Source organism: Struthio camelus, chromosome 15 (genome assembly GCF_040807025.1).
Source record: "Struthio camelus isolate bStrCam1 chromosome 15, bStrCam1.hap1, whole genome shotgun sequence".
Classification (NCBI taxonomy): Eukaryota; Metazoa; Chordata; class Aves; order Struthioniformes; family Struthionidae; genus Struthio; species Struthio camelus.
In genome coordinates this window covers 7584616-7611552 of record NC_090956.1, presented here as the reverse complement: position 1 = coordinate 7611552, position 26937 = coordinate 7584616, and the positions used below count along the sequence as shown (strand labels likewise).

The window sequence follows — 26937 nt, the reverse complement described above, 5'->3', positions numbered from 1 at the left end:
TGGCTGATATCATTTCTCATTCAAAATGTTTATTTTAAAGGTTCAAAATCATCTAAATGTCCTACTGTGATATTTTCAGAGGATCTACTTTTCACTATGAAATTGTTTCAAAATTTATTTTCTTAGTAAAATGTTAAAATCAAAATAAGATAGTGTAAAATGATCTTTCAGTTAATCATATCTGTTTGTTTCTGTTCAGATTTTAAGTATTCTCAAGATTTTGATCTTGGAACTAAGATTCAAGGTGGAGAAAAAAATTAAATGCCAAATGAAAAACAAAATAAAAAACATCAAAGAAACAAAGACATAAACTTGGGGCAAGAAAATACACTTTCCACATGGTGATCAACAAATATATATATATATATATATATATATATATATATATATATATATATATATATACACACAGAGGAATGCACATACTAGACTGTACAGGCTTCTTTGTGCTTTATTAGATATAGGATAATGATTAGAAACTCATTCCTTAGCCAGTACATACAGGATTCTAATGTAAAGGCAGAGGCAATTACGGAGGTTATACACTATAAGAATACAAAATTGGTGCAGGCATAACATACGGCAGCTTTTCTTTTGAGAAGGCTCCAAATCCATTCTTACTAGAAGCATAGAAGGGCACTGTAACAAAATCAAAGCCATTGTTTGTATGCATCAGCATTCTACAACAGACCTGGGGAAATGCTTATCACCAGGAAAACACACGTACTTTACACAAAGTGGACCAAATTCACTTCTAATGCAACCCAAACGAGGTCAGTATATTTGAGCCAACTGATAAGAAAGATGGTCCTATAAGTAAGTCACAGATGAGTATATATGATTTACTTTTTTTTCAGGTAACCTCCACCACACAGTTAATTACTTGTCTCTTTCTCAAGCATTCTAGAAAAGAAATAATGGATACCACAACAAAAAATAAGTATTTTAATTTAATAGCTGACAGAATATTGATTCTGGCGGGACAGAAACACAACATTAAAATAATTACCACTCCCAAACCAAATCTCTGTTGTTATGAATATGAAAGAAATTCCACCAATGATAAAGGGTGACCAAAACAAAGTTCCCATATTTGAACAATTTATTCTGGTGCTTTAAAATTGATTCACTCTTTAATTTCAAGCTCCCTCTTCTGGACTGTCCCCATTAAGCTAGAGAGTTACTCTACGTTACTCGTCATCCTTACTTTTGCATTCAGGTAATACAGTTTAAAATGCCCTTTGAAAATGGCACTGATATAGATGGCTATTCATTGTTTCCAAATTCATGGTTACTACACCTAAAATTCTTTGAAAATATATTAGTGTATGCTGAGATTTAAAGTGCTCGCAGATATTTGCAGTTATAGATACAAAATATCCTGCTCTGTTACCTCACTGAGTAAATGCTCAACATAGGGATACAGGGACATATCTCTAGGGATAGCCCTATATAAGGATGTAGGACATTATTCTAAATAAGGAACTATGATAAATTATACTGCACATGTATATAAGTAAATATGAACAAAGACATACTATGCACGTTACCCAATCGTTCACATGAACGGTAAAGAGAAGCAGCGAAGAGAAATACCTCCTCCTCACCACTAACAACATGGTTTGTTTTGCCTTTGAGATTGAGATGGAGAGGACACTCTCTCATGAGAAAGAAATGATATGTATTTATATTTTCTTGCAACTCTACGATGAGCAAACTGTTGACAGAGAGAGATTTGTTCTAAGTATTCATGCAATTTTCCTACTCAGAGCGTGCTCATGAACAAACTATTATTTGAGCTTGTAGGAACTTAGGCAGGAATGTACTTTTCATTTATTTTAGTTTCTTTCATTTTACTTTTTTGCACTCTCTGCAAGATGCACTTCTAAATAGTTCTCTGTAAGTATGTGAAAATTAAATAGTATTCGATAATTGTGATCATTCCTTCAATTCATATACTTACTGCTCCTACACACTATTTTTAGGAGCGTAACTTCGGCACCTAAAAGAAAGGATTGAGTGCCACAAGACAGCATCAGTGCCTGGCACCTATATCAGCACAGAAACAGATAAAAGATAAGAAGCATCGGGTATTAAGTTAAAATCTTTTCCTTTTTATGCCACGTAGCCCTTGCTGTTATCATAAAATTAGGATACTGCAATAATTAGTGGTTATATGCTAAATATAAATGCAGTCAGAGGGGGTTTTTATCAGCTTCATGTAAAACCATTTTTGATATCAGGAAATTCCTAAGATAATTCATGTGATAGGTGTACCAACATGTGTGCCACTGTAAAAGCTAGGAAGTGATCAGTGAGCGAAGCCAAGCCTCTGCAGAGCCATAGCCACCAAGTCACTCAGCAGCATGTCTCATGCATGTCGGAGAAACGCATGCTGCAACTAATCAGCCAGCGTTTGACATGCGTCTCCCTTGGCTGACACGCACACAACACACGGTTGCAACCATCTCCCACATCTCGCTTAATTAGTTTCCATCCTTGTTGTGCTCTCCCACACCTGGAGTTATCAAGCAGCTGCATACAATAAAAATATTTTAACCCATGTTAGTGGGCAGGATTCCATTTAGTTCATAACTGGATCAGTAACTGAAACCATTATAAAACAGCTGATAAAGGTTATCTAGAGGGAGTCAGAATTATTTTTTAAAACTGTGTAAATCTAGTGTTAAAAAGCTAATGAATAAAAACCATGCCTGACACAAAACCACATGTCCACAAGCACTTGATTTTATATTTGCATAGCTATTATGGCACACAGACACGTGCAAACTCCTACACCCACACATTTTCCTTATGTTTTCCCTAAGTTTATCATTACTCTCCTTCATCTCTGATTCACAGCATTTCTGAGATAGAATCTTTTACACTAGAAAAATGAACTAGAGATAAAATTTCGCTAGACAATAAATACTTCTTTTGTAGGAAGTTTTTAGCAAAATACCACAATTAAGCAGATTCTTTTCTTTTACAGCTTCACTAATTCAAAGAACAAGAAAATCAAGATCAATGAGATCAGATGATACATGTATTTTTTCTCAGGTGATCCGTATTTGGAGAGATTTGAATAAAAGGGAGCTTTTTAAGCATGCAGAGCTGTTTAAATCTATAGAATGTACACATACAGACCTGAGGGCACACTTTCTTCATATATATATATAAAAATAAATTCAGACACAACTATACTACTTTGTTCCATCTTTCTTAGTCATTTTCTTTCACAATGTTCCCTAACCACTAACATGTGCAGCAAAGCCATCTTCAAGACACCTCGTAATGTTACTGGCAGGAACACCTGCTACTTCTAACCTCAGAGCACTAATTTACTATCAGTTTGCTGTGTTTTTAAAATCTGCCTAGTAAACATGTCACTAATCTAATTATTTCTTTCGCGTTCTGCTGCAAACGTTAAAAAACAAAAGCTGCGTAACTTTAGATTCTGCAATTTAGCGTGCGCTGGTCCACTTTATCTGTCCACTGTGATAGCAAATCCATAAATCTCAACTATGCTGGGCTTTCACTAGCATTGCTAGGATGAGCGAGGGGGAAAAGCGCTATTGTATATGCCTTACTGCCTATCTGCAGTGCATTTTTTAAATGCCTGTTTGAACTGGAAGGATTCTTCAGGCAGGCTGGTAGAACATTATTAACACAGATTTTTTTGGTCACTCACCCTTACTGCACACAGTGTTTAGACATCTTTTTGCTTGTCTCCAGTAACTCTGTGTTCGCCTTACTGCTAGTATCATGTTTACAGCAGTTTTTCAGCAGGAAGAATTGTATTTTATGGCATTACGTAAAACAGGACAAAAACTCAGTGCAAAACAAATTGCAAAAACTCGCACCAATGCATTATCATGCAAGTCATGTTGTTTCCTCACAACCAAGTAACTCTCCCAGTTCACAGATTTCTGTTTAATTTGGCCTCTGGCATGACAGAAAGGAATTTTTTGCCCATTTACACAACTCTATGAATCAAATGTTGACAACAGTAAGCTGCTCTTCAGCCTGACTTAGAGGCATGCACCACAGAAAAACAGCCAAGCGCTGTGCTTGCTCTATCAGGCCTCACACATAAACCAGCTTATAATATGGCCTGTAGCATACAAATGCCTCTAAATGTTAACTTTAGGGAGAAAAAATGCCTCACAATTCCTTATCCTGAAGACTTGATATACGGCCGAACCAAATTATCTCAACACAAACACAGCTTTGACTTTTATTTCTGAATATAAAGCAATGATAGCAAAAAAAGCACTGTGTATAATTCTTCCAAACAGAACCTTGAATCCTAACTGGATACATTTGGTATCCACGAACCACTTCAGCAAAGGCATCTGAAAACAGTGCCTGTAAACTAGGAAGGAACTGATTTAGGTTAGGTTCAAAAAAACAGTCAAAAGAAGATTTTGCTCACTGTTTAAGAAACCTATCTCTGCTGATTTAAATACTCTTCTTAATGGGGGGGGGGGGGTAAACAAGCTCTTTTTGTGTTGATATGCAATTCCAAAATAAAATCAAGAAATGAAGCAGTAATTTCTATATCGAAGCCCGCTTAGAATAAATCCAATTAAAAAGAATAACTAGGACAAGAGAACAACTAATTCCTTGTATTTGGTTCTCTTCAAGGAATATTCACGCAAGTCCACAGTCTGACATTTATGCTGTTTCATGTGACAGGGATCTGAACCCTCCACAGCATAACATTTTCAAACCATTTACCCCTACCGCCTGACTGTGCACCTTTGTAATGAATAATAGAAATCTCTCTACATTCACAGTGCATTTTCTATAGACTAACAAAGGGTCTAACCCTGCAAGCTTTCATCCAAGTGAACAGCCACCGCTCATACTTGTAATAAAAGGAATAATTTAATGAAAACGGGTTTGTGGAAGCAGGGATTTAGAGCGAGAGCATTCTGGGACAAAGAACATCTCTTTTATCTGTGCTTGTGAAGTGGCATGTAATCGAGACTATTATATATGTACTTTGTAATGCAGTAATAATAACAAGGAAAATTTTGAGCTCAGTGCCTGAATTAAGTAACTGTCCTGGATCCTGTAAAATCTTGCCTTTGGGCTGCTTTATGGAAAAGGCAGGGTTTTGGGACTCGTGGACACAGCCTGCAAGCTTCCTCTGCATGTTCCTCATGGAGAGGGAAAGGGGCACTAGATCGTAGGCCACTGGAGCCCACTTTGCATCTTACTTTTGAGGGAGAAGAGTCAGCAGCTACTAAGAGAGTCCATGACCAAATGGCTTGGGATAATATTGAGATGCATTGCTTATGTCTAATTATACACCACGGCCAACTTGGAGGCAGCAAAGGGCAATGTTTGTGCTTGTTTATCGCTGTCTAAAGAGACTCACAAAGCCAAACTCCAAGCTTTGGGGCGCTCCAGTTTGCATCTAGACTGGTAAATTCCCAACCGCTGTGCAAAGGGCAATCACACCAAATCAAATGCAATTTAAAAAGAAACTCTAAATAAGAACGCAATTTTCACGTTGGGGATGGTCAAAAGAGAGGGAAGGAGGAAGAAGGCAAAAAGTGTTTCTTAAACAGAGGAGATAAAAATGGCAGGAGATAAAAAGGTCAGACTAGGTGGTCTAAAGGTCCCTGCTAACCCTAAACTCAGTGAAAGATACAGGAAAGCAAACATTTGGTCTCAGAGATTTCTCATACAAAGAAAGTCTTGAAAAAAAGAGCAGTGCCTATCTTTTCAGAAAAGAACAAGCTATCAAAGTAACACTTATATCCTGCTAGTAGATAAATGTATGATGAACCACACAGTCAAATATACAATGTTATACTATGGGTCACTTCCCTACCTATTTGAAATAGCAATGCACACTCACATTGCAGAGATTCCCTTAGAAAAATGCACTGCAAACTTTCTGCCATAGCACACACTATAGTAATATCAGACGTTATTAAAAAATCCTTAAATGAATAAACCCATCTGAAAAACAAACTAACAATGTGCCATAAGATTTGTAACACTAGGCTGACTTTAAAAAATAGACTAATACATGCAAAGGTCACTAAAATATTTATATTAATGATGGAGCAGAACACTAAGCAGATATTGACTTCTGTTAAGGTGAACCTCGAGATTTATTGGCCTAAGAGGTAAACATTGACTGAGATAAATCCAAGGTCAATATTTACTACCAAGGACAATAAATCTTGATGGCCTATGAAACATTAAATAAATGAATATATATGTGTGTGTGTACATACACACAAGTGTATCTACATACATTTACATGAATTATTTGGAAAAATGATCAACATCATTTTTAAAGTATAATTTCTTAATTACGCTAGAAAGAATCGGTGACAACTATGAACCACTGCTGGATGCAACTATTTGCACATGTCAGCACTGATGATATCTAAGAGCAACATTACTGCTTTTCCAAGTGATCCCCTTCGCCCAGTGAGCTGGGCGAAACGTTTCTAAGGCACAAAGGGAAGTCAGGACCCCCGAGTCTCTCAGTGGAAGTTAGCTGCTCCATTTCCATCTTTGCTTGAGAAAGAAATGGTGTTATATACAGCAAACTAACCTGAGTAATCGTCCAGCTCTAGAAAAAACTCAACAACTTATAAGCAAGAAACAATTTATGGACTGATTCTGACAGAGCATCAAAATCATTTGCACAGAGCCCTTTCGAATTCAGTGCGGCTTCATCTAAGGTCAAGTTTCTTCCTACAGAAGACAAGCACAGGAAGGGGACACATGGATATTCTGGAAGTGTTTTAATAAGAGCACACTTCTACTTCTATTGTAGTTAAGGTCAATTTTGTGTGCACCTAGAACAAAGACTTATCAATCAAACTGAACAAAATAAATAAATAAAAGCATTGGATGACTTTCAGAGTTATAGGCTTTTTCCTTGAACTAGAAAAGCAAATAAATTTAACAGGGGTGCTGACAAAAGTAGACCTTCTTCCTCCAAACAGTATACAAGATCTAAGCCAAAAGGAAACAGATGACTTTGTCTGTTTGTAGGAAGTGATTAGAGAAGATAGAACTTAATTTATTAAGATGGGAGATGGCGATTCCTTTGTTGACTTTTCAGGTCAAGTGTTAATACCTTCTGCAAATAAGGTAGTAGATACACTACAACTAAGCCTTAATGGTTCAAGAGACTAGGCTTTTCTGATTGCTATAGGTTGTTCTTGTTCTTTGAGCAACTGTTTCAGAAAGGCAAATGACAGAAATGTGCAATCCTTACCTGTGCCTCCTGGTGGCCTCTGCTTTGTAAACTGTTACCACCCTGGGCTGTGTGAGTGCCTTTAGAACAACATATACCTACCGTCCCAGTGGAGGACACTGTCTAAACTCAAAAGGGGCAGCTTACGCATTACCCCTGATTTTTTCCTATGCGCCCAGAGGATAACAAAAAGAACAGGGAAAAAAAAAAGGAAGAAAAGACAGAACAAAGTCTTTTTAAAAAACTTCATTCTACCAGTGTGACAGCTCTCAGGGCAGAATGCAGGGCTGCATCTACAGCGCTGTCTACTGAATTTGCAGGAAGCAAGAACAATTAGAACTGCTGGACAGGAAAAGGCCTGTTAGCACTGTTACCTTTAACTTAATCTTTAATCTACTTCTATGCCTCTAACTTGTCACCACAGACATTAATCATTTTATAGGTCTTATAGCTGTCTCAAGTTAATTTATATTATTTGTTTTAATGACCTCTCTTATGTCATTGGTTTTCTGTGGGATAGTTCTGCCTTAATTTCCTGTTTACTGTTCTGGTCTATCAAAGTGATGTGGTTTATTTTTACACAGGTTTCCTAAAGCTACATTATAGCCACTGGTTTCAGTGATCGTATCACAGTTGACCTCTACAGAGAGTACTGCAAAACAACCCGTGAAATACTGTTCCAAACATTTTAGAAGTCTCTGAAGTCTCATTAATATGAACACTTTATATTTCATTAAATCTTATGCAAGTTCTTAGTAATTCAAAGAATGTCAGAATGGCTGCACTCTTGAGCAGCATTTATTTCTTAGCGTACAAAGCAAAGTGGTTTCCAACTGTAAAAGAATTGGAACATGGAAGGAAGATAATTAATAAACTGACAAGCATAAAGGCAAAATGTCTCTGTAGTTTCTTTTCTAGAGCCAGATGAGGTCTCGTGCTAAGTGTTCTCTCGAGAGACAAACAGAATTGCTATATAAAACTCATAGCCAAGATTTTCAAAATTAAGACGCCAAAAATCCACATTTGGGTTTTCAGAAGCACTGGTAATTTCAGGACAGTCCTGTACAGGAAAATATAATGCCAAAATAGAGTTATTCAATGAGCATAACCTTGAACCGCTAGGCTGAAGAACTACCGTCTCCACAGAGCGGAGGCTAGGTCCAGAACATGCCTGTCATTGGATGTTCTAAAAATTAGGGAGGTCTTGTTTCTTGCAACGTATTTTCCTCTGTGGGGATGCTCACAAAAGGGACTATCGCTGAACAGTGACAACAACTGCAGTGCTCAGAATTTACATTTTAATGTCATCCATAAGATTCTGAAAGAGTCCCAAAATTCACCCTTAAAATGTAAGTCCTTTTGGCTGGTGTAAAGAGTCCATTATGGACTCTTAATGCAACACAGTATATATTTTATATGGTGAACCCCACAGGTAATTATTTCACAAATATATAAAAATTACAAAAAATACAAAATAATGAGGAAATCAAGAGAAAAGTTTCAGATGACATTCTAAGAAAAGTAACTCAGTGGCCTGCTTGAAGAGCAACGAATGGAGAAGCACAAACTTCATTCAGTTTGATTTTTTAATTAGAAATAGAGATTTAAATGGAGGTTTTTAAAAATAATGTCTACCTCACTAGTATTTACAGGAGGAGATAGCCCAGTAGTTAGTTTTCATGAAGCTGAAAATTAGATCTGTTGGACACTCCCACAGGCTGAAATTCTTATTCAGAAAGCTTCATGCAGGTATAGCTTTTCTGATTTGAACTAATGAACGTATTGCTAAATGTCTGACCTTTTATTAATCAACGAAGAAAAGACTGAACTACAACGCACTTTGTTCATCTCCTTTGGTGGCTCTATATCAATGTCATCCCAAGGTAACCTGTGTAGCTATAGATTGTCCATTAGCCTAACTTCAATGATGCAAAGCTTAAAAACAAATTTTGAAGGAAAGAATAATGAAAGTCATAAAGGTAACTGGAAAACGAGACACAGTGCAATATCTGTTTACACCCTTTATTTGGTAGGATAACTGTATTCTAGACAAAATAAATCAATCAGTTCTTCATAGAAGCATGTTTAGTGCTGTGAGATAAATTGCTGCTTAAAATGGGAAAGAAGGAAGAACTGTAACACATGTAAAGCAAAGATTTAAGGGAGATTAGCAACAGTTCATATTGGAAGTGGAAGAACAAGACCAGAGGTAATTTTAATAAAAATACTTCAGGGACCAGTCTTAAGAACTGAAGATGTTGTATTGGGAGATATTGCAAAGAGTAGAAGACTAAAAAAAACTGATGCTTTTGATGATTGCAGTAAAAAAAAAATGGAATGAAATTCAATAATCTAGCATGAAAGGCCATGCCTGTTGAAGTTATAACAACAATTTCTGCTTCAATCTGAGAATTTATTTAATCACTGGATGACTATAAGCCACCCCTGTCAAGTGCCTGGGAAAAAGGCAAAAATATGTAGTACCACTATAGACTGAGTCACTTCCAACAGAGCAAGGTAAGTGTTAATGCTATTGTAAAAAACACTTCTATGGACAATCTCACTTCAACATTGTGCACAATTCTAGTCACCCATGCACAAAACAAAACAAAAACAGAACTGAAAAAAAAAAAGAAGAAAATCCACTTGAATGAATGCGATGTTTAAAAAGGTATTCTGGAATAATCAGCAAAATGGAGACCCCATCTTTTATAAGGGAAGATAAGAAGAGTTTGAATTGTTTAGGGCAGTAAAATAAAGTAGAAGAAAAGATATCACTGTAGTTTATAAATACATTGGGATGGGAGGAGCTTTTTCCGAGCTGAAAAAGAGCTATTTTAACTAATGGACAATGAGGGCATGAAGAATCACCACATATAAACACTTTGTCTGGAAAGGAGATGCTCTCTTGCCATGGGAACAGTGGTGCTATGGAACAGCATTCCAACAACTGTAGCCCAATAAACTGGGGAATATAAAAATATCTTCACTCAGGTTATCCAAGGGATAATGTGACTTGGTTTTCTACAGTATCAGATGACTGAACTCAATGATTCAAGAGAGCCCTTTCAGATTGTATTCCCAAGAACAAGAAAAAACAGTTTCCTAACACGGCAACGAAGAGTAAAGCAAGTGCAGGATAACTGTCAGAGAAGACACACTGATTTCTGACAGCCCGCTATTGTAACTGAGATGAAATAGCTGGAAACCTCATCAGATTTGTTCCTCTCAACTTTTAAAAGATGAGAGGCAGTGCCAAACACTCAAAACAATAACGTCTTGCCTTTATAAACAACCTTTAGTATCACTGGATATAAAACAGAAACTTGGACATCTGCTGAGCATGCCTATTGGATTGGCATCAGAGCTCTCCCCCTGGCTCGCATGGAAGGTTGCAGGGTCAGGAATGAGACAAGCTGTTCTTCAAAAACAATCTCCCATTTTGCCACTGGTAGCTTTCAGAATCCATCTCCTATATATCTGAAGCCTGCTTAATTTCGCCCGCTTTAGAAATTTTCCTAGCACCCCCTAGATTTTGTCTGCAAATTAGAGCTGGAGAATCCATCTATCTGCGTGTGTTGTGCTGAATTACCGACTCTCAGGAGATGTGTGAAGTTCAGCCTCTTGGCACACCCATAGGTATTAATGTACGTCCTGGTACACTGTAGGAACAGATCATCTACGACTACTGTAAAAATTTCATTATTACAGATGTAGCTTGGGACTGCCTTTCTCACTGTTCCACCAAACATCCTTTTTTAGCCTTTAATCTATCTGCTAATAAATGCTATTTTTAAACTGCAGTAGCCCTCTCCATACTTTGCACATTCCTAACAGAGATGAAGACAGCCTTTATCCAGACAAACATGCCATATGGACAGGGACTGACAGTAACTGAGGAAGGTCAGTAGCAGTGGGACAGCAAGGAAAACTACGTAAGCTCCAAGTACTGCTATCCTTCCCACATCTTCTGGCATTTTCCCTCTATTCCTCTGCCCTTGTCAGGAGACAACACTACTTATCATGGCCCAGAACCATGCTGGATGCAATCCAGAATGCACCAGTGCCACCTGCCACAAAGCGTTTCTCCAGCTTCAACTAATGGGATGATTAAGCCAAAATGCAGTTGTGGATTAATACAGTAACTGGGAAGGGTCAAGATGCAAGACAGGAGTTGGGGTACTGGAAGAGGCCGTGGGAGATCACTAACACCCAGCTGATGGCTTAAAAGAAACACAAAGGAGATCTCCCAGGCCTCCCTGTCTCTTCCTTTCACCAATCTGAAGACAGGACAGGAACACGGACGTGTGTAGGGGAGTGTGAGCTATTTTAACCAAAACATTTCATCCATCCCTAAATATGGTCACAAGATTTTAGATACTTGGCTTACTCTTAAACAGTTAGATTCTGAATTATCTCCAACTGTGTAGGCTGTAAAAGAAAATGCATAAACCAGTAATCCTGCAAACTCCCTAGAAACACATTCACTGCCAGTTTTTTTTAGGTAGCTGTTATATTAATCAGTGTCTTAAAAAATTAGAATGCCCTATGATTATATCTCTTTTAAATCTAATAAGCAATGCTTTGCAATTAACTTCAACTCACTCTCCTTAATGTCATTATCTATCACCTAGAGTTTTGAGATACACCAAAGGAAAATGCCAAAGTTTTGGCACCACATATATGGGTTGCTTTTTTTTTTTTTTTTTTTCAATGAACAGTTAGTAGTTAGCAAACAGCAGTATTTCAGTGGCATCTTGGTTACTCTCTTAACCCAAATGGAAAAAATGTGAAAAGATCAGCTGTTCTCAAAAATATTGCCAGAAAAACTTACTTAAGGGTTTTTGGCTGAATCTGAACTCAAATCATTTTCCAGCACCTGGCCTTCAACCAAAACTCAAGGGATCAGCCCAGATTTCATGCTTCAATTTCATATCTTATCAGATATTCCTACACAAGTTCATCCTTAAAAGTGACTTATCTGCACATGTGTATAAGTATAAACATACACACAGTGAGTGTGACAACACTGGGGTATAATCAATGGATTTTATTTCTGTACTTTTAAATGTATATGGTCTCACAGAAACATCTCATCTGCCATATGAAGTGTTTATATATATATATATAAAATATATATATAAAATGGTACACGATATTATCAATGTATGTTTGAAAAAGGCTTAGTAATATCTGATTTTAATTGACAGATGTTGATAAAAATGGATTTTATACTGCCTCTCTAGACTCACGGGCTAGATTTTTTTTCCTGCAATTGGTCAGATGCCAGAAATAAAGCAGAAATTACAAAGCAGGGGGAGATGGAAGGCAGTGGGCCCAAGGGCTAGCAGGAGAAGCAAAGTAAAAAATGACTAAAACTTAAAACTGGCAAATTTAAGAGAGAGCTGCAGAATGGCAGCGCTGTCAATACCAGGGGACGGAGGTAGTAAGAGGAGGCAAAATTGACCAGAAATTATAATCAGTAATAGAAATCAAGAACTAAAAATATGCACTGAGTTGAACCCAGAATTTTCAATAAAAATAACCACAGAATCCTACCAATCACCAAATCTCCAAACGCAATAGACAGGCTGTGCCAATCAACATATATAGCAAACACAGGTGAGTCTTATCCTATATCTCATTTGCATTTAGATAAGTAAACTGCTATAAATTTGTTTTAATAACTTTTTTAAATTGTGATTTGTTTTTTCACACCTCTTATTACCCAGAAGCAGAATCAGAGAGGAAAAAAACCTCAAAAGCATTAAAAAAAAAAAAAAAGAAAAAACAGCAACTTTAAAAATGACATTTAGGGAAATACATGTTTTTAAAGTCCTGTTATCTTGGGATCCATGCAGTGTTGTGCTGATGCAAGACTACGCTCCTACAGATTAAATCATCAAAAATAAGGAAAGGCAAAAGCAGACTTCAATAGCAAAGACAACATTAATTCAATCACATTAGATACATATTCTATTTTGTGTGACAGTTTCAGTAAACTTGAAAGGTGGCCAAATCTAAACTGCTCCTGGAATTTGTAAAAACTAATTACTGACTTTCTAACTTAGTTTTACAGAAGAGCTGTCTAAAGGGCACAACTTAAATCTCTTCTTCCAATATCTTCTGTTGTTTGGCTTACAGTCCACAGCTCCTTTACTAAAAGCTCTTTTGAACTCATTTAAAACTATTAATCCTCCTGCTTGTAGTGGCTCCCACTGAGGTCCACTGAGCTCCTCAGGACCACAGGAGCTTGTGTGCATAGATCCACTTACAGGATCAGGTATTTGCTTTGTAATTTTATCCATCAATCACAAAAACATAGAATATCCAAAAAGTGTTAACACAGGTAATAGTTACTTTACCCTTCTTACCCTTGTAAGCATCAAGTTTTATTATTATAAATACATTTCACAAAGCTTTCCACTGTTTGCTTTTCAGTTATCAAGTTACTAACATCCACTGGTGTCTTGTACATCTTTCCATCGAGCTACAGATCATATAGCCAGGATTCTCTTTTCTCCTGAGACTTAACACAGTTAGATGTCTTTAATGAATATTGACTTACATCCATAAAGATCTTCCATTTCTGCCTTAATCTTCTCTCTGATCCATTAGCAGCAACCAACTGATGACTCGGTCATGTGCTTTCTACGGACTGTTCAACAGTGCTCAAAAGAACTTAGGCCACAGAGAAGAACAAGTGCAGTTAACAACACATCTCCAGCCTAATAAACTAGTAACGAAATCTATGGTAGCTCTCCTGCTTCTTGATGTTGGGAGGACTCATCCTGCTGGTTCCTACAACAGCAAGTCGTGGCACTGAACCCTAGGTTTCGCTTTGTGCGGCATGCTCACACGATCCGACAGGGAGACTGGTGTCTCAGCACTGAACATGGTGTTATCTTGCCCAAACGGCTGCAATTCTCTCCCGTACTGCACATTCCGTGCATTTTCACTTGTGTAAAAAGAAATCAGCTGTGCCATATATTTCGCTTAACTAGCTGAATTCCGAAGGAAGAGCAAAGCCAATTAAAATCGGAAGCATTATCTTGCACTACCGAGCATATTAATGGTGCCTTTCTAACCTCATCCCCATTCACATCCTTACTAACATTTTAATTTACATTCTTCATATACTACAAATTATGTGCACAGGAACATGATAGATACCTCTGTGAGGAGGTATCTCACTGTAAGAGACAAACACATAATGTTCCAATTCTGATCTCCTGATGACAGAAATAATGAATTACTCCAAAGAATCCTGGTTATCATAAAATCAAAATGTGTTTCTTACATATGCTTTAAAGATCCTGTAATTAAAAAAAGGATAAATAATTTTATTTAGAGGTGGTGTGGGCAATGCAAAGTTCTTTCTGGAAAGGCGCTGGAGCAAGTTTTATGTAAGGAAATTCTGCAGTACGCAGCAAACTATATCTCTCTGTATTGCAAAGAATGTATGACTTCCATTTGCAAAAAGCCACAGAGCAAACGTTACTATGTGCAGTACTGTTTTCACCACACTTAATCTCCTTCAGCTATACCTATAACTAAAGTACTTCTGATCTACTGAATGCACAAGATACCTCAACAAAGAGATTAAGTAAACTATATACACACCTTCCAAATATTAATGACAAAAAAGGGTCAAAATATCCATTTACCCATTCTCCACACTAAACCACAGCCTGAACAGCACAAAATATCTTGTGTCCCATTACCTAGAAGTTTCGGCAATATTTAGCTAAGAAAAAGAGATATAATCCACAGACATACGTATCTGCTTCATATGTAATGGAGGCCACCCAGTGGCCAGGTACAGCAGTAGAAATATATTCTTCGGTTAACCACAGCTCTTTATACAAGAAGCTGCGAGCAGAAGAAAGTGGAAGACGGGTTTCAGTGCCTTATTGCTTTAGCATTGACCCTCTACGTGAGGCTGCCAGGCAGCAGTTGTGCGGCTGATGTTACCGGCAGCTCTCACAGAGCACTAGGCACGTGCCGCTTCGCACCAGCACACGCTGCCGACGCTGCTCCGACGATAAATGGGATTTGAAGTAGCCCTTGTATCATCTGGAGCTGCTCTTTTCCCAGAGCACAACCAGTCCTTTCCCTCTCGCAGCGTAGCACCTCTACAGAAAAATTACACCCACATAACCTTCTGAGGAGTTTTTAAATAAATATATATTTTGACAACTTTAAGCCTAGCCAGCTTGAAAACTCAGCTAAAGTGCTTATAAGATGTAACACTGGAACATAATACATCATGTGGGGTTAACTGAGACAAAGGTTTAAATAATCGCACACTTAAGAAATACTACAAGATGGGTGCATATTCAGAATATATACCGGACTCGCCTATCATCTCACATTTACATGTGCGTAAATAAAAAAAAATCTACTGAAATATGTGCAGTGACTCTGACGTAGAGCTCAGCAGCTCAGCATCAAGACCACTGGATGTTTTTCAATCACAAAATACACAGCTACAAAAATCTTTAAAGTCAGTCGTAGTACACTGTGCTAGCCAACAGGCAGAAGAGCCAAGATAAATTGTAATACGAAAAGGTCTATGAGAGACAGTGCTTTCTTGTGTTAGTTTCTCTCTTACGTTACACAAAACTACAACTTTTTAGAGCAGATTTCTGGTTATGCATTGAAATACAGAGTTTCATGTTTTTCATACACAATTAAAATTTCAAGTAATTTGTATACTTATGGCAATCTAAAATTCAGCCTCAGGGATTTGGGTTTGGGTTTTTTTTCACTGTTTGTATTTTCTTTGTTACTTTATACTTCTCCTTTTTAATAACCTTGAACACAGTGACCCCAGGTGGCAGATACCACGACAGCTGCTTTCAGAAGCTGAGCCAAACCTGCACCCTTCATCTACAGGCTAAGAAGTCCCTACACCCTCACCAGGAGACCCCAACCCTGGGCCAGGACAGCTCTATCCCTGCCATGAACTGGGGAGGGCTCATTCCCTGGAGGTGGGGAACAGTCCATGTGGGATAGAGCAATAGGGTCTGTTAAGGTTTTTGTTTCAAAACCACCATTCCTTACTTCTGAATGGAAGTTTTTCTAACAGCGTAGCCTTCAGCTTTGCTTGAGCATTGAAAAGGGTCCAGCAGCACCAACCTCCATGTGGCCTAGTTTACACTGGTGAGATGCCAAGTAAATAACCCTGCATGGATCCTCGCACTGCCCCAGCTAGGCAGTTTGCATTGCCCAGACTTGATCATTTAGGTACCTCATGCGGTTCTGTTCTACATCATAGCTTGCCCTGTAGACAAGCACAAAGTTGCTTATAAAAAAATCCATGAAGTATTCTCCATCTCCTTGATTTTAATAGGACTTAGGCCTCTTCAGCCATTCTCCAAACTTTAGCCTCCCTACTTCAGTGTGTCCCAAGTGCCTCAGCAGCTTACTGCTTCTCCTCACTATATCCCTGGAAAATTTTTCAACTGCAAGAAGATGGCATTCTGTGACCCATAACAACATCATTTAAAACATCACACTGAAAAGCATCACCAGCGCAAAATACAAAATTAACAGCAGACCAGCAACTCACAGTAGCTTTTCCATTTTTAAAAATCTACTTTATTTCTCAGGTAGGATAGATTGGTGAACCATCTTCTCTGGTCTGGTGCAAGCCCCAAGCCTCTCAGCAGCCAGAGCAGTTGCCAGTAAGCCAGCAAGGCTTTGCTCAAAGCATCACTCCAGAAGAGAACAGCACGCTCCAGAGTGGGGGTAAACAAATTAATTTATGTACAAGGGGAGATTTTTCAAGCCATTTAACACCCCCCCCCCAAAAAAAAAAAAGCTGACTAACATTGTTTATTGCAGAGTACTTCAATTTGTATCAATTAGCTGTCACATCTGCATACAATGTTGATTACCCTCACATATGTGATTTTTACTCTTGAGCCAAACTAGCTCCAAGAGAGAAGGAAGCACAGGATACATCAAAGCTTTCCCAGTTAGCTTACTGAACAACTGGGAAAGTGTTCCCTAATGGAAATAGAGCTGCCCTGCCATTGCCAGAGGGTGTCACTACGGCACTAAAACAAAGCAACAAAACAAATAAAATCGATAAATAAGAAACATGGAGATCTTTAGTAGAAATAACTCTTAAGTAAGCTTTGCATGAATTGTTCATTCACAGGCATTAGGAATATGGTTCTAGAGTCTAAGAATGATAAAACTCTGTATTTTCTTTTTCTCACTGTCTCTCTCATGTCCTGATCCAATTTATAAAACTAAGCATTAGAAAGAAGAAAGGAACTGTACCTATTAGAGCTATTTGAAGAATCTCCACTGTTCCCACACAATTAAACCTTGTTTTCTATGAAAACAGCATTTGAAAATGAAACTATTCTAAATACAAATCGTTCACATTCACAATAACTGTATTTGGCAGGCAATTTTTTAAGAGGAGTTGCTGCAAAAGAAATCTAAATTTTATGACATAATGAGACATAGCCCAGAAAATTAAAAAAAATCTGCACTGAACAAGTCAAAGTGAAGATCAGATTTCAAGTGCTGAATTTGGCTAAAATCCTAAATCATAAGATGAAGGAAGTCCCAAAGCCAAAGAGCACAGTAAATGAAAACACTTAGAAACTAGCGAATGAACCCTGCACGTAAGGAAGGTCCTAAGGAGCGCTGTATTTATTTTATTCTAAATACAAGTTACTTATTATTTATTATTACTTAAATATGGAGGAGTCATATGAGTATGAATGCAATTAATATGGTACAACACGCAGAAGAAAACTTTGCACGCATTAACACCTATGAAGAACTCGATTAGGATATGTATGCAAGCAATCAGACATTGAAAAGGCACGTTTCCCAAGCTCCTGCTCTGGGAGATGACACTGTCAGTATCAGAGGGTGGGTTGAGTTGAAAAGGAGAGGTGTAAGTCCCAGATGTCACAACATATTGCCTGAGCAGCTCTATTTCAGCTATATTTTAGTACCAGAAGTATTGAAGGTTCAGGGTAAACTGACTGACATTCCCAAGGACAGTTTTGATTAGGAAGGACTGCTCCTGCAAAGCGCTGCAAAGCTATTCTCAGCTTGTCAAGGCATCAAGCTGTGTATTCTAATAATAGAACAATAATTTCGTATTCTTGGAAATAAGTTCTAATCAAAATACAGGATTTAGTAAGTAAAAGAGGAAACATGATCTGTGACAAACCATTAAGGAATAGCAAGTAAACTTGGACAAAACACAACTCATGCCAAATCACTATTTTAAATCACGTTTCTAAAAGAAATGAAAAATTTGCATTGAGGTTGTAACCATGTTGCAGAAAGCAGCTGTACACAAGGAACACAAGTCAACTGCGGTGATGAAACTGCCAGGACTTGGAATCATGGCAGTACCACAATATTTTAATATAATAAATCCATTCTATCATGGTGAAGGTTCAGTTGGCTGTTCTGGGAATTATTAGGATGTCAAAAGGCCAAGCTCTGCTTCTGGCTATAAAAAAGTAATTCCCATTCACAAGATCAGGATGTGCCTCTCTTAGAAAAGGACTTGGACTAAAGTTTATCAATTGGAGAAGGAACAGGAGAAAAAATATGAACATTTCAAATGCAGCAGTAAAGTCTTCTTATAAATCTTTCAAATAAAAAATAAAAAAGTGAGAAAACTGAATTCAGAAAATATGTAAATATATTGTTTCTGTTGTTTTTCCTTGTCTTTTTAATCCTTATACAACAGATTTTTCATGATGAATAGATCTCACAAAATATCAGACATATGAAAACCAAGATGTGGAAACCTGGGTGGAATTAGGCTTAATGAAAAAAAAACATGGTGTTTCACTGCAAACGCAGAGCTGGATGTCAGGAGGTCTAGCCTTACACAGCCCTTATGGTAACTGTAAATATAAAACAGACTATCAGGAGAGTAAAGTGCTTTCCTGCTAAGAAGAATTAAGGCTCTAGATTGTGCAGTTTATTCTACTTACCTCAGTTATCACATCTGGAAAATAATTCTATTCTTGTTGGCCTTTTTTCTAGGATATTCATTCATGTTAGCAAAGCACTTTCAAATCCTCTGGGGTCATGATACAAATCTACTTTTTTCAGGCTGTCATATCCACAAACAGAAGAATAAAATAAAACTGATCCTGCAAACAGTGATCATAATAGCAAACCTTTTAGTTACTCAGATGATGCAGGATTAGGGCCTAGAAGCACAATACAGGACACAAGAAAGAAGATTATATGTGATTTTAGCAGAAGAATTTTTCTCTTTATGAGAAGACACCGCTAAGCACCGCTAGCTTGGAAATACTGAAGCAAATGACTTAGGGAGCAAGTTTCAACAAGCACGGCTTGTGCAAGGAAACACAACCTGCAGTGCTGAGACATCAGGCTGTTGGAGCAGTTATGCGAGTGCTCTGCAAAAGCTAAGGAGAGGGCTCGGGGTACCACTTGACATGGGCATCAGCCCTGATGCGCAGCAGTAAGAGTCAACTGATAAACAGATGTGAAAGCAACAACAACCTTCATGATACTGTCTAACATAGATTACAGAATTTCATTTAGAGGCTTCTGAATAATACCCAATGATTTGTAATTGAACTAAAACAATAGTTTAGAAAGATACCCAATATGTGCCTATTTCAGGCATCCAAAAATCACAGTCAGGCCCCAAGCTATAACAGTTTGTCATTCAGGTATACAAAAGTCATATTTTCGAGGGTTTTATTCACAGGTGAGGGGTGCTGATTCTTCACTAAGTTAAATAATTTGCCATGACCTCATATGTTGCCACGTTTGAAAAAACTCACAATATTCTGGATTATCTAAGAAACCTCTGTGAAAACTAGCAACAGTGGAGAGCCAAGCTTGATCTGAAGACTTCAAGCAGTGGAAAATCTGCCACATCCAGAGTTAATTTAGATTATGAATCAGTTCCCTGATTATTTTAAAAAGCAAAAACTAAGCTTTTCCAATCTGAATTTGCCCAGCTCCAGCCACCAGCTTTGGATACCACATGCTTCTGTCTGTTAAAGAGATCTTTGCTATCACCTTTCTCTTCTAGATCGTGAGCAAACTACCTTTTATTCTGCTTTGCTAGGCTAAATACACTCAAAATCGGAAGATGTTGAGATGTTCTATTTTCTAATTAACACACCATGCAGAGGAGCTTGTTACACCTTTCTATGGAAATTCCATCGGTCAGCAAACTTGTTTTCATATGGCGTATAATGTAGAAGTTGAATATATAAAAAAAGTAAAAACCCTAAACAGAAAGTGGTAAATTTTCTTTCTGAAAGTAAATGTCAAAATGAAAAACAAATTCAGTTTTCTGTCATTCTTAAAAAAAAAAAAGAAGAAGAAGAAGAATTAGAAAAAATAGAGAGAGAGAGAAAGAATCTGATGGTGCCAAAGGGTTAAAGTATTCCGTTTCGGTCAGTCTGAATATCTGAATTTAGCAGCTGACAGTGCATGGTGTGTCAGTCTCTTACAGCTGTTCCAATTGATTCAAAGACCATCTTTGTTTCTTGAAATCTTAGCAACTGTTACTTTTTTCCAAAGACAATGATAGACCAGCTGTTACCTCACAAGATGCAATGTACTTCAGGTCAAATCCTTTAGTAAGGAACTTGTAAAACAAGAACTAAATCATTGTTTAGGTTTGTCAGATTTTTTTTCATTAAAATAGAGTTAGAAGCTTCACAGTCAAATTAACTTACACTCAGTATTTCCACTCAGTGCACTGGAATGACAGAGAAACTTCATCTGGTTGCTAAGCAGAACCTTCTATTTCTGTAAGAAAAAAAAAAAACACTAAATGCCATTTTATTATAGATTATATTTGTTATTAGGTCAATTTCTTTCCTTCTTTCCAAAGGTGGTGCTGCTAAGCAGATGTCATCTTGTAATATAAATCTATAGGCCTAACATTCAGAATATAAGGTGGGGATTTTCAAGAGAACTTAATAGGAGTTAAATTCTCACTTCCCACTACATATCAATCAGTGTGAATACCTAGTTCCTTTAGGCTCTTTAAAGATCCTATTCTAAATGCATAACTAAGGAACTTAGTCATACAGTTGATCCTCCAGTACCAGTACCGGTAATACTCCCACTTGAAGACACGTAGGCTTTGGAAGATGTGGAAAGTTGGAGGATCAGTCACCTAATCAAGACTTATTAGAGTAGGAGTAACTGTTGACAGGTTACCTACAACCTTTCTGGAAAGAAAAAAAAAAAAAAAGTAAGCATCACTTTGAAGAGCTTTAGTTGAAATAAACCATTGCTCTTCCCTGCACAAAGACAAATTACTGCTCCCGACAAGCTTCCAGCTGTTCTGATGCAAAAGACAAAGACTTGCTGAGAGGAGCGGATATTCCCTTACTCAACCTTTGTGTTTAATTCTGGAAAGCCTTAATATTGAGTAATACATTTTAAGAACCACAGCCAGCTAACTGTTGTGTAAAGAAGCACAAAAACGCACAGTAATATATACCGGACTGTTAGAAAGATTTTACCAGGCCTGTTAAATTCAGCAGTAAACAGTCTTAATTTTCTATTTTACATATATAGAGACAAAGATAAGTTTAGACTAAAGATATTTTCATGGGTATTCATGAATCTTATTTGTCTCAGGGTCTTTAGATCTAAAAAGGAATTAGGTAAATTATTTCTCCACTTTAACCCTCTTTTTCAGAATGGATGACATATTGCTATATGTAAGCCACTATTTCATACAGAATTAAAAATAATTCCCATTAGGAATGGTGCCATTAGTATTTGTGATAAGGAAAATAAATGGCCTAACAAAACACTCAGGGTAAATCAAACCTCTAAAAAGCTACAAACTGACAGCATTTGTTTCTAAAGATAAAAATATACAGGAATACCAAATGTGCATGCTTATAGTTATGTTTAAGAGAATAACCTATCTACCAGGCCAAAATTTTGACATCACAAAAAGGTCTCTTGTACAAAATATGTATGCTGTCAGACTGCTGTAAAGGGATCGATAGTAAAGTAGATACAGTCTCCTGATGACTGCTGAGAGAAGAACTTTGCATAACTAATTTAAAGACTGCTGCCTGCAGGCACCACAATGGTAATTAAAGACAATACTTCTTGGGTAAAGGAGACGGATGTACTGGAAAATAAAGTCAGTGTTAAATTCATTGCTAACCCTTGAATGGAGAATTGGATCATTTATTTTCCAAATGGCTGGGCAATTCTAACTGATTTCATTTCCATCTCTGCTGCCAGATGACTGTTGTCTCCAAAATCCCTAACTTTTTCTGGTTTTGAGTAGTATTTCTCATTGGCAAGCTCCAATTCGGCAAGACTGAAAGTGCTTTAACTTAAACACTTGAATAGTTCCTTTGACATCCACAGATAGCCAATGGAACAACTCACACTTACAGTTAAACATGCACTTTTAAATACCATGCTGAATCAAGGCCATAAACAAGGCATAAAAGACACAAAGAAAAGCTGGATTGCCAGATAGTTTACCTGCACAATACCTTGGTATTATCCAGAGAAGGAAAGCTTTTGTTTAGTATGCTTTGGCTTGTTTGAAAGATGAGTTTCCTCTTTCCTGGTTGCTTACAAGTAGAATTTGAAGGACAGCCTAAGTATCTAATACGACTGAGCATCAGAACAAAGTCCCTCTCACACAGAAGTTTTTGCACCAGTCTCTTTAGTACCAAACATGTTACATTTGGCTTCAGGCATAATCAAGTAACTTCATCCTCACTGATGTTTGTGTGCTAAAACAATTACTTAAACAAAAGTATTTACTTTTGTAAATTAATACTTACTACTTAAACAAAAAAGATGACTAGCCTTATGCAAAATGCCAGTACCCCCTAATAAAAGGAAAGATTCAGTGCAGGGCTGAAGATTAATTCTCTTTCAAGCAGGCCACCTGCTGCTTTCAGCTTTCATAAATTTCATTTTTAGAACGGAATTGTGAAGCATTTAAATCAATTCACAAGACCTCAGAAATGCCACAGATCCATTTTAAATGTAGGAGTACACTACAATCAGATCAAGCTTGCTACTAATAACCATCAAGGGACAGCACTTCGGAGGCGGCATCTCTCTCTCTCTCTCTATGCCCTAAATGATACGTACATATATATATATGTAGGTAGGTAGGTATATATTTATATATAATTATATATATAATTTGCATATACATATTTCTTCTGCACCCAAATTCCCCCCATTTGCTGGGGGGGGGGGGATGGATGCTGGGGGGAATTCCTAGATTTCAAGCATAAACTGGACACTCACATCTCTACAAACCTTCACAAAATGCAGCCCGCTCCTCTGTGCGCCCTGTTCAAAGCAGATTGGGATGATGCTCTCATCCTTCTCCTCTCTCTGTTGCTATTTCCAAAAAAGAGAGGGAAGAAGTCCTCAATTCTTTGATCATATAAAAAATTAGAATATAACATGGAGAAACTACATCACTGAGTCACCAAAGCCCTCTTGTCTCCTGGCTTTGCCATGCTCTGCTGTGTAATTTCTCTCACATCTTCTTATTCTTTCTCTTCCATCTCTCACCTTCTGACCGGCTTATCTCTTTATACTTAGAGCATTCTTGGCCAAAATTACTCATTATAGGGGTATTCATGCCATCTATTTCAATTATCTGACTTTGTCTGTTGACTACCATGGGAACTTAAGGTAACAGTTTTGCCCTCACTTATTTTGATTCTAGTCGCTGCTGCTGCCAAAAGGGGAGGTCCTGGCCTGCCCTCATCTCTCAGCTACATGTTTCCACTGCCTCCCTTAGGCTAGCGAAAGTATTTCTGCAGCCAGGTAGGGGGTGCGTGGAAGGAACTGATCTGACTCAAAACCAACCCAGGGCCAGGGGAGATCTGGCTAACCCTGGCCGCACAAGCGCTAGTGCCAGCACAAGAACAGCAATAGAAACGTGCAGCCAAGGCATGGCAATAACTGTGTTACTTCCTCTTTTGGTAGCAGCTCAGAGTTAGTTTGGCTTAAATCAATTGTAAATTCATATCCGGAAGCTCCTAACTTAGGTGTTTTGAGCAGCAGCCAGCTTACAGCTGGCAGAGTAAACATCCTCCCTAAACATCCATGTGGTTTTAGCACAATGTGGACTCCAGGAACTATAGAAATAACAAGGGAGTACCAGGCAAAGGGAAGTTTTCTTGCACTGTTCTGCATCACTGTAGGCATGAATCACATATCAAATCTACATCTATGTATATTTGTTTTTTAGCAAAAGGGTCAAGTTATAAACGCAAGGAAAATACAGGATGCGTAATCAATGTCATAGCTGTGGCATCCTATTTCTTAAATATCTTGCTCCTGAATGGGGCCGTCTTAGGTTTCTTCCACATATATGAAGTTTTCCAGCTGGCCTGTAGCCAATGTTTTAATAAAACGTGGTATTATGAAGTAAATAAAGCTTTTAGCACTAATAATATCCTTGAAATTCACTAATCACCAGAAGTTTCAAAAAGATTTTAATATGAGATCAACAGGACAGTAACTAAAAATCATCTCTTAGCTATGGAAAACCACTGTTCTCACACTAGATTATGCCTATACTGAAATAAGTATCCAAGTCATTAACGACCTGGATGATGAAACAAAGGGTGCGTTTTCTGAAGTTGAAGACAATACCCAGATGCAAAGGAGCTGCAAGGACTTCAAAAAACAGGATTAGGAACAATTACAAATTGAAGAAATGGTCTGAGAAAATAGATTCACTGTCAATAAAGGCAGAGGTGCTAAGTGTTATATTTGGGTAGGAATAATCAAAGGCACAAACACACCACGAAGACTGGCTGCCAAGGCAGCATTTCTACAGAAAAGAATCCAATGACTACAGTGATCCCATGCTAAGTAGGGGTCAACAACATCCTATTGCTGTGAAAAATGTAAACAAACAAGAAAGAGGTGGACCAGCTAAAGAAAGCTGAGAAGGACAACAAAAGAGGTCAGCGGTCTGAGAAACCTGGTCTGCACAGGAAGATGGGGAGGATTAGATTCATCCATCTGAGAAAATAGATGTGAGAAGTAATAATAACCCTTCAAATACATAAAATATTGATGTAAATACACTATTGTCACCACCCACTGAGGATCCAAGGATTACAGAAAGAGAGCTAAGAGAATTCTGTTCTTCAGAAGACTTCAGGAGACTTCTGTCATTCAATCAGAGGATTAACTGTATTATGTTGGTTGAAAGAGATTTGTCTAACCTGTTCTAAACAATTATAGATTCTATGATCTATTTAAGTCTCCTTACCATTAGAAATTAATTCCACGTGTCTAGTGTACATCCATCTTGTACAATTTAAGCCTAGTTTTGCACTGCTAGTTTTGTCTTCAAGGGACACAAGCACACAATTATTCATCTCACCTGTGTGGCAACCCTTAATACATTTTAAGAATGTTATTGTGTCTCAGTGCTGAGGAAATCTGACTCAGCCACCAACCATGGCTTACAAAACAACCCAAACTGCAGAGCATGTTGCAGAACACAGGTTAATTACAGCATATCTGTAGGAAGGTAGTAAAATATTTTTCTGAAATGTAAGGGCAAGATATCTACAACACTATTAAGATGTCTTGTCTCCAATTCTATCCACAGTATCATCGTAGGGTGTGCCCTTCAATATGTTTGGGAGAGTGCTGAGAAAAGGGTAAGAATTTTCGACTGGAGAAAACTCTTGACTGGCATTTGCACTGGGCAAGCAAACCGATTTTAATCAATAGGTCTGGGCTCCGACAAGGAAAGAAAATAAAAAAAATACCCTTAATTCTCATATCTTTGCCAACCAGGCAATACCTGACTAAATGCAATGCTGTGCACTGCTGCAATAAATTGCAGTTTGTCTACTGTTTTGGTCATTTGTTGTTGCTTGCTTTTTGTGACTTTTTACAAAAGAGTACAATATTTTAGTAAAAGCATTAAATAGCTTCCTAACTCTTCTTTCCAAAGCACTTTCACAGCAGTATACTGTCCAAACAAACAAATTTATTATTAACCCAAGTAATAAAATACACAAAAGTATTTTGAAAGCTATTGTGCTCATTGCAGCTGCCTGTACACAAGTAATGAAGTACAAATGCTTGTAAAAATTGTGCTATTAGCTTAAGTGCTAACTGTGGAGTGTCATAATTACTGAAACTGCATGTTAAATAGCTACCTATTCCCTTTACTCCTTGATGAACAAGTTTTACATAGCTTTTACATATAAATAGGGTGAACATCTACCCGTTCTACTTCTTCAATGTGGTTAGGAGTCCGCTAAGCTTCTGAGCAAGGACTGCACGATGTGGCTCACGATTCACAGTAGAAGAGGCAGACACTGGTGATGTCCTGGAGTCAAGACTGACAGTCCTGCTGCTCTCAGTCCTGTTCTCTCACCCACTGGTCATGCTTGAGTCAAATTTCTCTCTCCTCCTCCTTGGCTACTGTCAGCTCTGGGTCCAGTTCCTGTTCCTGCAGCAGATCACCTCTGAACCTTCTCAATTCCCCCTTCAGGCCAGAGTTCTCAGTGGTTGCCTCTGTCCCATAAAGATTGAACATCCTGTCAGTGAAATGATGAAAAAATAACTGTTTTTTTTTAATCCACAGAGGGAAAATGAACAAATCTCCTCCTTTCTTTCCCCCTTACAATTCGACATCATGGCAAAGCCAAGTGTGTGTGCTT

General features: G+C 37.7%; 1 protein-coding gene and 1 long non-coding RNA gene across 3 annotated transcripts in view; both read right to left on the bottom strand.

Annotated features, from left to right (window-relative positions):
- The window catches only part of PRKAR1B (protein kinase cAMP-dependent type I regulatory subunit beta), a 106667-nt gene that overhangs the window by 52118 nt on the left and 27612 nt on the right, over nt 1-26937 (bottom strand). The window lies entirely within an intron of this gene.
- On the bottom strand, nt 519-26637 carry LOC138061117 (uncharacterized). The gene is made up of 3 exons (XR_011134762.1): nt 26499-26637; nt 20959-21031; nt 519-639 (listed from the first exon to the last, which is right to left on the bottom strand). It is a non-coding gene; the product is annotated as an uncharacterized lncRNA (long non-coding RNA).